Source organism: Chanodichthys erythropterus, chromosome 11, assembly GCF_024489055.1.
Source record: "Chanodichthys erythropterus isolate Z2021 chromosome 11, ASM2448905v1, whole genome shotgun sequence".
Classification (NCBI taxonomy): domain Eukaryota; kingdom Metazoa; phylum Chordata; class Actinopteri; order Cypriniformes; family Xenocyprididae; genus Chanodichthys; species Chanodichthys erythropterus.
In genome coordinates, this window is record NC_090231.1 from 44,339,452 (window position 1) to 44,352,491 (window position 13,040).

The window sequence follows — 13,040 nt, forward strand, 5'->3', positions numbered from 1 at the left end:
TTTTAAACACTTGCAGTCTGTATAATGCATAAACACAACTTCATTCTTTATAAATCTCTCCTCATTAGCCGTTAGCCACGGAGCACAGCCTCAAACTCATGCAGAATCAAACGTTTAACATCCAAATATATACTTTACTCACATAATTCGAAGCATGCATGCAGCATGCATGATGAACATCTTGTAAAGATCCATTTGATGGTTATACTAGCTGTGTGAACTCTGTAAATGCGCTGTAATATAGTCCAGAGCTCGTGTGGCTGGGAAGATGCGATTGGCAGGGGGCAGGGTCGAGTGAAAATCAGTGCATAGTTAATGATGCCCCAAAATAGGCAGTTAAAAAAATTAATTAAAAAAAAACTATGGGGTATTTTGAGCTGAAACTTCACAGACACATTCAGGAGACACTTTAGACTTATATTACATCTTTTAAAAACATGATCAAGGGCACCTTTAAAAAAGTTCATAAAGAGATAGTAAAAATAATCCATATGAATTGAGTGGTTTTGTCCAATTTTTCTGAATAAACTCAATCACTTTAAAGCTGCGCACACACTTAACGATTGTAAGGCTGATTATGAATGTAAATTGATACTTTGACTGGACGCGTTTGAGCGCGATCAGTCATGAGCCAGTTGCGTTCAGTCTGCGATTACAGTTGGTGTTCAAATTCCATGTGTTAGTATTTAAATCGGCTTCAGTCGCAGGAAACAATCGCTGTATGTTGAGCACAGTCTTAGAATGTTTTAGCTAGTCATTAAATGTGTGCCCGGCTTAAATGGTGAACAGATTTATTTTAAGCTTTTATTCACATGTAAACATTGATCTGCGAAAAAAAACAGAAGCTCAACCGAACCACCTCAATGGTTCTTGCTAAAGCTCAAACGTGCTGTGTAACACAAGAATGAACCTCGTTGGTTCTTGCACGTTAAACAAACATGTTTAAGCTTCCATTTACCACATTTACACGCCAGTAAGACCTTCGTTCATCTTCAAAACACAAATTAAGATATTTTTGATAAAATCCGATGGCTCAGTGAGGACTCCATTGACAGCAAGACATTTAGCACTTTCAATGCCCAGAAAGCTACTAAAGTCATATTTAAAACAGTTCATGTGACTACAGTGGTTCAACCTTAATGTTATGAAGTGATGAAAATACTATTTTTGCGCCAAAAAAACTAAATAACGAATTTATTCAACAATTTCTAGTGATGGGCGATTTCAAAACACTGCTTCATGAAGCTTCGAAGCTTTACAAATCTTTTGTTTCAAATCAGTGGTTTGTAGCGCATATAAAATTGCCAAAGTCATGTGATTTCAGTAAACGAGGCTTTATTACGTGATAAGTGTTTCGAAATTTCAATGGTTCACCACTGACTTTGGCAGTTTGATACACGCTCTGAACCACTGATTCAAAACAAAAGATTCATAAAGATTCAAAGCTTCTTGAAGCAGTGTTATGAAAATGGCCATCACCAGATATTGTTGAATAAAGTTGTTATTTTGTTTTTTTTGGCACACAAAAAGTATTCTCGTCACTTCATAACATTAATGTTGAACCACTGTAGTCACATGAACTGTTTTAAATATGTCTTTAGTAGCTTTCTGGGCATTGAAAGTGTTAAATGTCTTGCTGTCCATAGAGCCCTCACTGAGCCACCGGATTTTATCAAAAATATCTTAATTTGTTTTCTGAAGATGAACGAAGGTCTTACGGGTGTGGAACGACATGAGGGAGAGTAATTAATAACAGAAATTTCATTTTTGGGTGAACTAACCCTTTAAGGTGCAGTAAAATTTGCTGCTGTTTGGAGAATGAATTCCAGTAATTTCAATAAAAATCCACACAATCATTAATTTCATGTGTGGTAAAAAAAAATTTCACTATGAGTCCAAGTTGGTTACTCAAATTCGCCAGATTTGACCAACAGAAAGCTGACTGAAAGTGACTCCTATATGAGCTCCATCATATAATACATCACTATATTGCTGAAAATGATAAATGGACCTTTTTGCCTGCGTGATTTCACAGAAATGTCACAAATGTGACTGCACCTTTACTCGCGGCAACATAAAATCCAATCAATAATAAAATCTTCACAAGGTACATTTGAGGTAATTAATCAGAAAAGTAAAAAGGTACAGCAGCTTTGTTTTCTGCTAGGCTTCTTTTTCCTCTTTTTTGGTGGATGATCCAGGCACTTCAATGATTTCCAGGTCTACAGGAGGATTTTTGTTTAAGTATACTAGGCCAAGATCCCTGCAAAGTACAAAATTTACTGTTAGTAACATTATTAAAGTGATAGTTTTAAAATTAAAATAATTTCCTCAGCCTTGTAACATTCCAAACCTGTTTGACTCTGTCTGTGGAACCCAAAAGCAGATCTCGGGCATAATGCAGTCACCGTTCAATTTCATTGCATGAAACACAAACAGAAAAAAAAATTGTGTAAATCATTCATTAATCAATTCAAGTCTCATTCAATTCAATGCATCAATCTATGTAAAATGGATAAATATTCTAAGCTCCAAAAATGTCCAAGAAAAGATCCTAAAAAGTATCATACGAGTGCACAAATCATGTGTTATGAGTTGTGTTGTAAGTCTTCTGAAGCCACACAATATCTTTCTTTTTTCTTTCTTTGTTTTTATAAAAAAGACTAAACTTGAAGATGTAATTTCAAGTTCAAATGTCTTAAATTCAAATGCAAATGATTAAGGCATAAGAAAAAAGGCATCTAGCATCATTGATGCCACACCTGTCATATTATTTATATGAGTAATGTGAATGAGATCTGAGAGCACGAGGGAAGATTTTCAGAGAATAATGGATTAAATTTGTGTCTGTTCATCACAAATAGCTATTGTATGGCTTCTAAAAACTAGGAATATAGTGTATGAATGGTTTTAAGTTAATTTTGAAGTTTCCTATACCCAATCACTTTTGATAAATGGAAAAGAGCAGCTTAAAATTAAATTAATATCCCTTAACCTTACTTCTAAAACTCACCACATTACAGCACCTTGTATATCTTGATCTGTGAATATCTCCCAAACTGTCATTGAAATTAGATTTACAGTAGGTAGGTAAAGTTAAAAAACACAAGTACGCAGTCAAACATAGGCTACAATTTCACACAGAAAATTGTAATTCAATACTTACATGGTTCAGGTACTCTAACATTTCAAGATTATTTCAGAAATGGTTGTTCTGGGAAAACAAAATAACAAAGCTGATTATATCCATGCACAACATTAAAAGATAAAAATGTACTGGCCAGTAAAGAACTTTAAAAGGGTACTATTAGAGAAAATCTGTAGTAAATAAACAAAAACTATATTAACCATTTGTGTTATTCTGTATGCCTAATAACAAAAGCCAATGACGACAGGTATCAGCAAACATAGTAATGTTGGCAATTTGAAAACACAATTACGTTGAATGACTAAAAAAAAAAAAAAATCTTAGACAATAAGTTAATGAACTCCGTTTGTAGCGTAAAGTTCATTAGATTCGTTAGCATGGCAGTTAAAACGGCTAAATCATTCTTAACGACATACTAAGGGGTAAACACTGTAAAAACATAGTATTGTATAATTAAGATAATGTGTATGTGTTTGCACATATAGTGAGTAGACTGCGTGTTTATATTTCGAGTTTACAAACCTTATAACGGATAGCCGAGCAAACCGCGGATGCGGCGGCAGGCTTTGATGAGGGGAGCCGTTACTTTCAAATCCGATGATGATGATGATGATGACGAGGTGAGCTTTTGTGCGCGCGAGCAGCGCGAGGATCACTGAAGCGATGACAGCAGAGGAATAGCAGCAGTTCCGAGACAGCATAATCATTTTTATCCTCCTCTTGTTTCTTTTTCATATAATAATAATAATAATAATAATTATTATTATTATTATTATTTAAGCTTTAAATCAATCTATAAAATATACAGAATAAATGTATGCCTATGTAGGCTATAGGCTACTTAATCAAACTTAAGTATAAAAATAATAATAATAATAAATAAATAAATAATAATAATAATAATAATAGGCCTAATACATGTTCAAAGCTGTACATCTTATTGTGGCCTCACAGAACTTTTGGGTTACTCTAGATGCTGGCTTTTAAAAAGAGAGATCTTCCAGGAACCATGTAAATGTTTACAGATCTTACAAGAACCCTTTTATAGAATTTGAGTTCCTCGAACTTCCCCCAAAGCACTTTGAGGTCTCATAGTAATGAAAAGGTGACTCCAGAACCTCAGAACTGAATACAAAGTGCTTAAAGGATCCTATAAGTACCTGCAAGAACTGTATAGACTGTCAATGGTTCCACCAGTAACCCCACTATAGGAGAAAGAGCTTTGAGGCACTTAAAATACATTTTGAAGTTCCTTGAGTATCCAAAAGGATATTTGAGGCACCTTCAGTTTTTACAGTGTATCTTTAGCGAAGCGGCGCAGTGAGCCCCTTCTGGGACGCTTCTCAAACGCACCGCGGCGCGGCTGGTGTAAACACGAGCATTGACTAGAGTAGTATGGCGCTCCCTTTGTATGAGGTGTCGTTTCTCTATTTACGATGCTAACTAAGCAATCAGTCGTGTCAATCGTCGCGTACCTTGCCGTGAGCAGAAGCCGTGACCAATGACGTGTGATAAGAAGCGTGACACTTTCGTCGCCCCCCTTCTCGCCTGAGAAACCGTGTGAGAAGCTACGTGAGAAGCTACGTGACGTCTGCGCTGTGACGTCTGAAGTAAGTTTTGCCAGTTGTTATTTTGTAAATTGTCTGAAGTTCTGTAAATGAGTGTTTTTGCTTTGTTTTGAGCAAAAAGAAAACACATTTAACGCACCTCAAAATCGCTGAATATTTCTCCATTCCTAATTTTGTTTAAATATGTTGACGAAAACATGACCTAACGTACACTATTAGCCAATCAACTGACATTAAAAGATGTGCTATTGCTTAACTTGAAAATGCCTGGGCTTAATGTCCTAAAATGACAACCAGAGACAACTAATCAACACATTTCTCCTGTCATAAACACTACTGCTAAGATAATGACAGCATTATCCAAGTAAAACATTGTTACAGAGTTTTGTCCCCCATAGAAATCCTTTATAAAACAAAACAAATCAAACAAACAAACAAAAACAAAAAAATGCATGATGCATGAAAGACAGTTAAATTAAAAGACCAAATTCGAAATTAAAAGATTAATTCAGAGTGCAAGCTATGGCCTATTATCAAACACTTTAATCATGTATTTTAATAGAAATTATAATATTGTAAGCTATATACCGGAAAAAAGAAATGCACATGCAGAACAAACTGTCATAGGCTATTAGTTAAGACAGCATATAAAAATATTTATTCTTGGGATAAGCATTTCTCATATGTCAATGTACAGTAAAACTATATTGTCAGAACATGGTTAAAGAAATTTAATGGTTATAGTTCAAAAGTATAAGTATGGAAACAGATAAGCTTAAAAATAAGGAAAATAAGCTTAAAATATTCCTTATCCTGTGGCTCCCTCTATTGGACAACATTTTCAGGCGAACCTCTTTCTTTCTTTTTTAACGCCATACCAGCTTCAAAGGCTATATTCATGGCGAGAATAAAGTATAATTAAATCAAAGGAAGATTAAAAAAGATGTTTCAAATTTATTTCCTCTAAAAATCTTAAAACCATGCTTGGGCTCACTTGATTAAAAACCTTTTCAAAACTATCAACAGAGTAAAAACGGTTTCTCACAGGGGTAAATGTAATACAGTCTAAAAGGATATGTTTAATGGACAATGGATTTTGACAAGATGAACATTTTGGATGGTTTTCTCCTGAGAGTAAAAATTGGTGTGTCATTTTTGAATGTCCTATTCTACATCTTGTATATATAACTTGATTCCATCGTTCATCAAAACAGGAATTATGTTTTTTCCTCACATCAGGATTTATTTCACGCAACTTATTATTTAGACATTGATCCCATTCTGATTGCCATTTATTTTTGATGTATTCTTTTATCGTTTGTTTTAAGTCTGTAAAAGGTATAGAACACTTTATTGATTCTGTGGATAGTGCTTCTTTTGCTGCATTGTCCGCTTTCTCATTTCCAGCAATTCCTGAGTGTCCAGGTACCCAGCAAAAGTAGATGTTAAAAGCCTTTGATTTCAGCATTGATAATGTAATGAAGATCTTGACTATTGTTGGATGATCAGTTTTCATATTTTCCAGTGAATCCAGGCATGATTTTGAGTCAGTCACTATTAAGAATTTCTTCTGTGAAGATGTTTCAATAAATTTTAATGCCAACAATAAAGCGTTTGCTTCTGCTGTGAAGATTGAACTTTGATCTGGAATACGTATTCCTTGATGTACTTCATTCGTAGCAAAAGCTGCCGCTACCTGGTTTCCAGATTTGAATCCATCTGTGTATATTGGAGTATACTGGGGATAAATAGCTCTTATTTCTAAAAATTGTAGCTGATAATCATTTGGGTGTGTTTCAGATTTTTGATTCTTTGATAAATCCCACAAAATAAAGGGTTTTTTGATATCCCAAGGAGGAATTTTGCAAAAGTGGGTTTGTTCCAGGATGTTTAAATCTAATTTGAGATTTTCCAGATGAGGTTTTATTTGTAGACCAAATGGACGAATATGATTTGGTTTTCTTTCATACATTATTGAATACTGGGTTGAAAAAACTGCTGGATGTGCTGGGTTTCCTTTATTTGTTTTTAATTTAATTGCATATTGTAAGGCCAACTTTAATCGTCTGTTTTCCAAGGAAGGTTCATTAGCTTCTACATATAGACTTTGAATTGGTGATGTTCTATAAGCTCCCAAAGCTAGTCGTATGCCTTGATGATGTATAGTATCCAAGGATTGTATGTATGATTTCCTGGCAGATCCATATACAATACTTCCATAGTCCAACTTTGATCGGATCAGTGTTCTATACAAGTTCATAAGTGATGTCATATCTGCTCCCCATTTAGTTGTGGACAAAACCTTTAAAATGTTCATGTCTTTAGAACACTTCTTTTTAAGCATTTTAATATGTGGAATAAAGGACAGCTTATTGTCAAAAATTATGCCAAGGAATTTAGTCTCCTTTTCGACTTTAATGGGAGTTCCATCCAAAAATAATTCTGGTTCATTGTGTAATGAACGAAGTTGACAAAAATGCATACAGACAGTTTTTGTTTGTGAAAATTTAAAGCCATTTCGTACTGACCATGAGAGCATTTTATTTATTTTTAGTTGGATTTTTCGTTCAATAATGTTAATATGCTTGCTCTTATAACAAATGCAGATATCATCTACATATAAACTACAAAGAACATCAGAACCAATAACTTGAGCAATACTGTCAATTTTAATACTAAAAAGAGTTACTGATAGAATACTTCCTTGAGGAACTCCAAGTTCTTGTTTATGCGGGTCGGACACAGTATTGTCTACCTTAACTCTAAAAATTCTATTCGAAAGAAATCTTCCAATAAAGATTGGCAGACGTCCTCTAAAATTTAGTCGATACAAATCCTTTAAGATTCCATGCTTCCAGGTGGTATCATAGGCTTTTTCCAAGTAAAAAAAAACAGCTACAGCATGTTCTTTTTTAATAAAAGCATCACGGATATAGCTTTCAAGACTGACAAGGTGATCTGTTGTGCTTCGACCTTTCCTAAAACCACATTGAGCCTTACTTATAAGTTGTTTGGATTCCAGAAACCAGACTAAACGATCATTTACCATCCTCTCCATAGTTTTACATAAACAACTAGTTAAAGCTATAGGTCTATAATTTATAGGATCACAATGGTCTTTTCCTGGTTTAGGGATAGGAATAATTTCAGCTTCAAGCCAAGAAGATGGGATATTTCCTGATATCCAAATAGAGTTAAAAGTTCCCAGAAGCTTCTTCATAAAGAGGTGAGGCAAGTTCTTTATAAATTGGTAATGAACTTTATCTGGTCCAACCGCTGTATCATGGGATTTCCTAATTGCTCGTTGTAGTTCTTCCATGGAAAAATCCTGATTGTATGGCTCTAAATTATTTGAACTAAAATTTATTTTCTCTTTCTCTTCTTGAATTTGGAATGTTCTAAAAGCAGGAGAACAGTTCTCAAAAGATGAATTCTTTTCAAATGTTCTTGCTAGAATATTTGCAATATCTTGTTTTGAAGTCAAGAGTAAGTCATGTTGCTTGATGTGCTGTATTTGCGAACCAATGGTTTCACCCTTCATTTTCCGTATCAGATTCCAGATTTTGGTTGATGGAGTACTAGGTGATATACTGGCAACAAAACTTCTCCAGCTTTCCTTCTTAACTTCATTGATGGTTCTTCTTGCTTTTGCTCTAGCAATCTTGAGTTTAATAAGATTTTCAGTTGATGGATGTTTATAGAAAAATCTTTCAACCTTTTTCCTTTCTTTGATAACCTCTTTACATTTATCATTAAACCATGGGAGTTGTTTAGATTTTTTGTTTAATGATGTTTTTGGGACTGTATCATTTGCAATAGACATTAGCGTTTCTGTAAAATTTTCCAAGGCGTCTGGGCTGTTCTCCACAAAATTTGCAAATCTCCCATAACATAAAGTTTGAAATTGATACCAGTTAGCTTTTTTGATTTTCCATCTTTGTGTTTTTGCCTCTTCTTCTTTTCCTTTAATAGTAACTATTATTGGAAAATGGTCACTTCCGCAAAGGTCATCCAATACTTTCCATGATAAATCTAAAAAAACTTCTGGTTGGCATATTGTTAGATCAATTGCAGAGTAAGTTCCATGCCCAGGATGTAAATAAGTATTTGACCCATTATTTAAAAGACATAAGGTATTATTATTAATAAAGTCTTCAATCTTCTTTCCTTTTGTATTACAATGATCACTGCCCCACAGTATATTATGACTATTAAAATCTCCCATGAGAATAAAAGGAGATGGAAGTTGATTTACAAGATCATCTAGGTCTGTGTGTGTCAAATTTAAGTCTGGAGGAATATAAATGGAGCATATTGTAATGGTTTTCTGCAGAGTTAGTCGTACTGCTGTCACTTGTAATCTACTATTAATACTGATGGGACTATGGATTACATTATTTCTTACTAATATTGCTGTACCACCAGAAGCTCGTTTGTCACTGGGACCAAAGGTGGCAAATATTGTAAAATTTTTAAAAGAAAATTTACAATCAGTTGAGAGTTGTATTTCCTGAAGGCATATTGCAAGGGGGTCAAAAGTTGTAGTTAAACGCTGTAATTCTGTGAAATTTGCTCTGATACCACGACAATTCCATTGGATGACAGATTCTTTCATTACCTGTTAGGAAGAACAGGAACATTTGTCTTAACTCTTCCTTTTGGAGATGGGCTTCTACTATAATGTTCCTTCTCTTTCATTTCCACATCTTTTATTTGTCTTGTCTTTGATGTTTCTTCTTGAGATGCTTTAGATTGAGAGTTTGATTTCTTGTTGCTTTTACTTGTCCTCTGATTTCCAGTTTCTGAAATTTGACTGAGGTTCATGTCATGAGGTTTATCTTTGTACATCCAAGTGATGTCTGTCTGGCAATCTACTGACCTCACAGATTTACTTGCAACAGAAGCAAAGGTTTTATTCAGAGTAAAAATAGGTATCGTAGTCACTTGTTTTTTTGCTTCGATATAACTGATCTTCTTTGTACATCTGATTTTTTGTATTTCCTTTTCTTTGATCCAAATGGGACACTGTTTTGATGCAGCCGAATGATCACCTGAGCAGTTACAACATTTTGTTGGTTTCTCACAACTCCCCTTGTCATGACCTTCTCCACAGTTACAACAGATATGTCTGTTTTTGCAACTATTAAATCCATGTCCATACTTTTGACAATTGAAACATCTCAGAGGATTAGGTATATATAGGTCTACGGGGACACTCAGATACCCAATCTGAATTCTTTCTGGAAGGAGTGGTTTAATAACAACATTATTTATTTTTTTATGACTGAGCACTGTTCTTTATTCACTTACCCAGCAACATCACCTAAAATATAACTAAAGCTTAAATATAATAATTCAATTTATTGCATTAGACAAATCGAATGCAAGCACATGAACAAATAAATAAGTCTAGGCCTACTAATAATCATTAATGCAACACATCTCAAACGAGCGTGTATAACCATGAAATATATTTGTTTATTTCGTTGTGTTAACCTTAATGTTTTTTATGCCATTGCAGCACTTTTACATTATTTTTCTACGTAAACATGCGCTTAAAAAACAAAAAAACAAAAACCTGTTTGACCGTTGAGTTCGTCTCTGCTCTTTTATTTGTTTAGCTGCTTCAAGCCAAGCGCGCACTTGCAGTGTTACCATGGCCACTTATATGCATTTTTGGGCTTGTTATTATTATTATTATTATTATTATTATTATTATTATTAGCCTATTATTATTATTATTATTATTATTATTATTATTATTATTTTCCATATTAAGAGGTGAAAGCCTTAGTTCAGCTGGAATAGCGGTGTGTCCTTTAAACGGAGAAAAGTCAACAAACGCGGTGCTTGCGCAACAGAGGTGGCCGGAGGAATGACCAAGCTTCATTCAGAGAGACAGATTTATAATGCTTCCTACATTTATGAACATTTACACCTTAATTAAAGCTTCCTTTGGACAAAATAAGAATAAAGCTAAAATATTATTATCAATGTTATCCACACATACATTATCCAGACGCTAGTCCACACGTACGTTATCCAGACGTTTATCCACACGTAGGCCTACGTTATCCAGACGTTTATCCACACGTACGTTATCCAGGCGTTTATCCACACGTACGTTATCCAGACGTTTATCCACACGTACGTTATCCAGACGCAAAGTAAAAAATATACTTTCTCAACTACGTCGCCGCCATCGCTATGGCGTTCGGACGAGGTCAAAAATATGACGTTGCAACTTGCACTCGTCTCACTGAACGTCTCACTGACGTCTTAATTTTTTGCTATTAAATCCATTCATTTTAAGACGCAGACGAGGCGTAGACGTCACGCAGACGTCACGTAAATCACGTGTGGCAGTGAAGTGTCGAGTCAGACGTTCACGCGTGATTCACGTGTAGCAGTGAAGTTATTTATTTATTTTTTCGCTAACACGTATCAGAACACGGTCCTCACACGGCTCAGTGCAGTGTGTGAGCCAATGCAGTATATACCTGCACTTCATTCACTGCTCTCAATGGACGTGACATCTCAGTCTGAATTGTAACGTGACGTCTGCGTCTGACTTTTTTTTAATTTTTTTTGTCAGTTTTTAGTGCAACTTTTCCCCGGCAAACTCAATATACATTAATTACGTGCATATTAAATATACATATATTAATATATAACAATTTAGACTTTTTTTTTTTTTACTTTTTTAAATTGTAAAAGTATAAAGATAACATAAAAAGTATAAAGCCTAAAAGCGAAGTTTGTGTTGCTCTTAGGTATACTCATGTCGTTTAGTTTAATGAAATCCGTTTTGAAATTTTTTACATTTGGGGGTTATTGTTTTTTTTATCTTTTTACATTTTTAATATAGCCTACATGCTTGATGGCCAGCCCATCGATCGCAATCAGCTGCTAGATCTGAGACTGTTGCTGTAAATAATAATAAAATACATGGAAAAATGCATTATGCCTGATTAATGTTCAGTTTTTCAAGCACCTCTCTTCTTATATTTTACATTTAAAATATAAATTAGGATTCTAATATTATTTTATCATGTTTTCCTTTCTTTTTTAAAAAGAAAATGTTAGCTTTTATTCAGCAATAATGTTAAATTGATAAGATTTCTATATTTTGAATAATAATCTGCCAGTATTCATCAATCAATCCTGTAAAAATATCACAGAAAAATATTAAGCAGCACGATTTTTTCCGACGTTGACATTGAAGGATCATGCGTCAAAGACGACTGGAGTATGATGCTGAGAACTCAGCTTTGCATCTCAGAAATAAATATAAAGTATATTAAAATAGAAAACCATTATTTTAAATTGTAACAATATTATAATAACACTATAAACCATCCTCAAAAACATTTAGGCTAAATAAATAAATAAATAAATAAATAAATAAATAAAAACAAAAAATAATAATAAAATGTGCTCGCTTTTGTCTTTTGAGGTGTAAATGTTTTATAGTATTCTAACAGATCGCCTGTCAATCACTTTGGCGAAACTATAAATCTAAATATTACAACTCCAAAATAAAAGATTGCAAATATTGTTTATTTTAGTAAAATTAGCCCATAATATAGCAGTGTTTAAACATTCGTTCTTTTGGTGTTGGTCTAGAGACTCCTAGTGGTGAATACATGCTAGAACAACTTTTTTATGATTTCTTCAAAACATCCGTGGATATACTTCGGTAAAGTTGGTTTTATATTCGCACATTCAGACTTCTGATAAATTCAGACTTTCCAATAAATGTGCAATAAATTAATGTTTGCAAATTTTAAGCAGCGACATGATATTGACAACCAACGATTGTCAACTTACAACATTTTTCACAGTCGATCAAAATAGGCAAGCATTGTTTTAATGGCATATTTACTTGTGAATGTCCACTGAATGTCCAATATAGTGTGATTAACAAGGCTATTGAATACGGATGTCCGAATGTGCGAATATAAAACCAACTTTACCGAAGTCGTGGATATGTGGAAGAAGCAATTGCATACAGAATTTTTATATCATTTGTATAAATGTTTACTTTTTGGAATAAAAAGCTATACATAAGAAAGGTAAAAAGCACTTAATTGCTAATTAAACATAATTGAGGATAAGTGTAAACAATAATAGAGAATGAATAGGTATAATAAAGCTCTAATTAGTGTATGGAATGTGCTGGAAACCCTTGCAGCAAAGCAGACATCACGTAGACGTCACGTCCAGGCAGTCGAACTGTAATGTGGCAGACGCAGACGTCACGTTCGGCAGACGCAGACGTCACGTTCGGCAGACGCAGACGTCACGTTCGGCAGACGCAGACG

At 34.2% G+C, this 13,040-nt stretch overlaps 1 long non-coding RNA gene across 4 annotated transcripts; it reads right to left on the reverse strand.

Annotated features, from left to right (window-relative positions):
- Positions 1–1,723: 1,723 nt before the first annotated feature.
- On the reverse strand, positions 1,724–5,449 carry LOC137029994 (uncharacterized). Of its 4 annotated transcripts, none has more exons than XR_010896368.1 (4): positions 4,624–5,449; positions 3,671–3,874; positions 2,354–3,214; positions 1,724–2,263 (listed from the first exon to the last, which is right to left on the reverse strand). It is a non-coding gene; the product is annotated as an uncharacterized lncRNA (long non-coding RNA). The 4 variants fall into 4 exon arrangements; XR_010896367.1 differs by lacking the exon at positions 4,624–5,449 and adding an exon at positions 4,431–4,614; XR_010896369.1 differs by lacking the exon at positions 4,624–5,449 and adding an exon at positions 4,309–4,614 and having other exon boundaries at positions 3,671–3,803.
- Between the last annotated feature and the right edge of the window lie 7,591 nt (positions 5,450–13,040).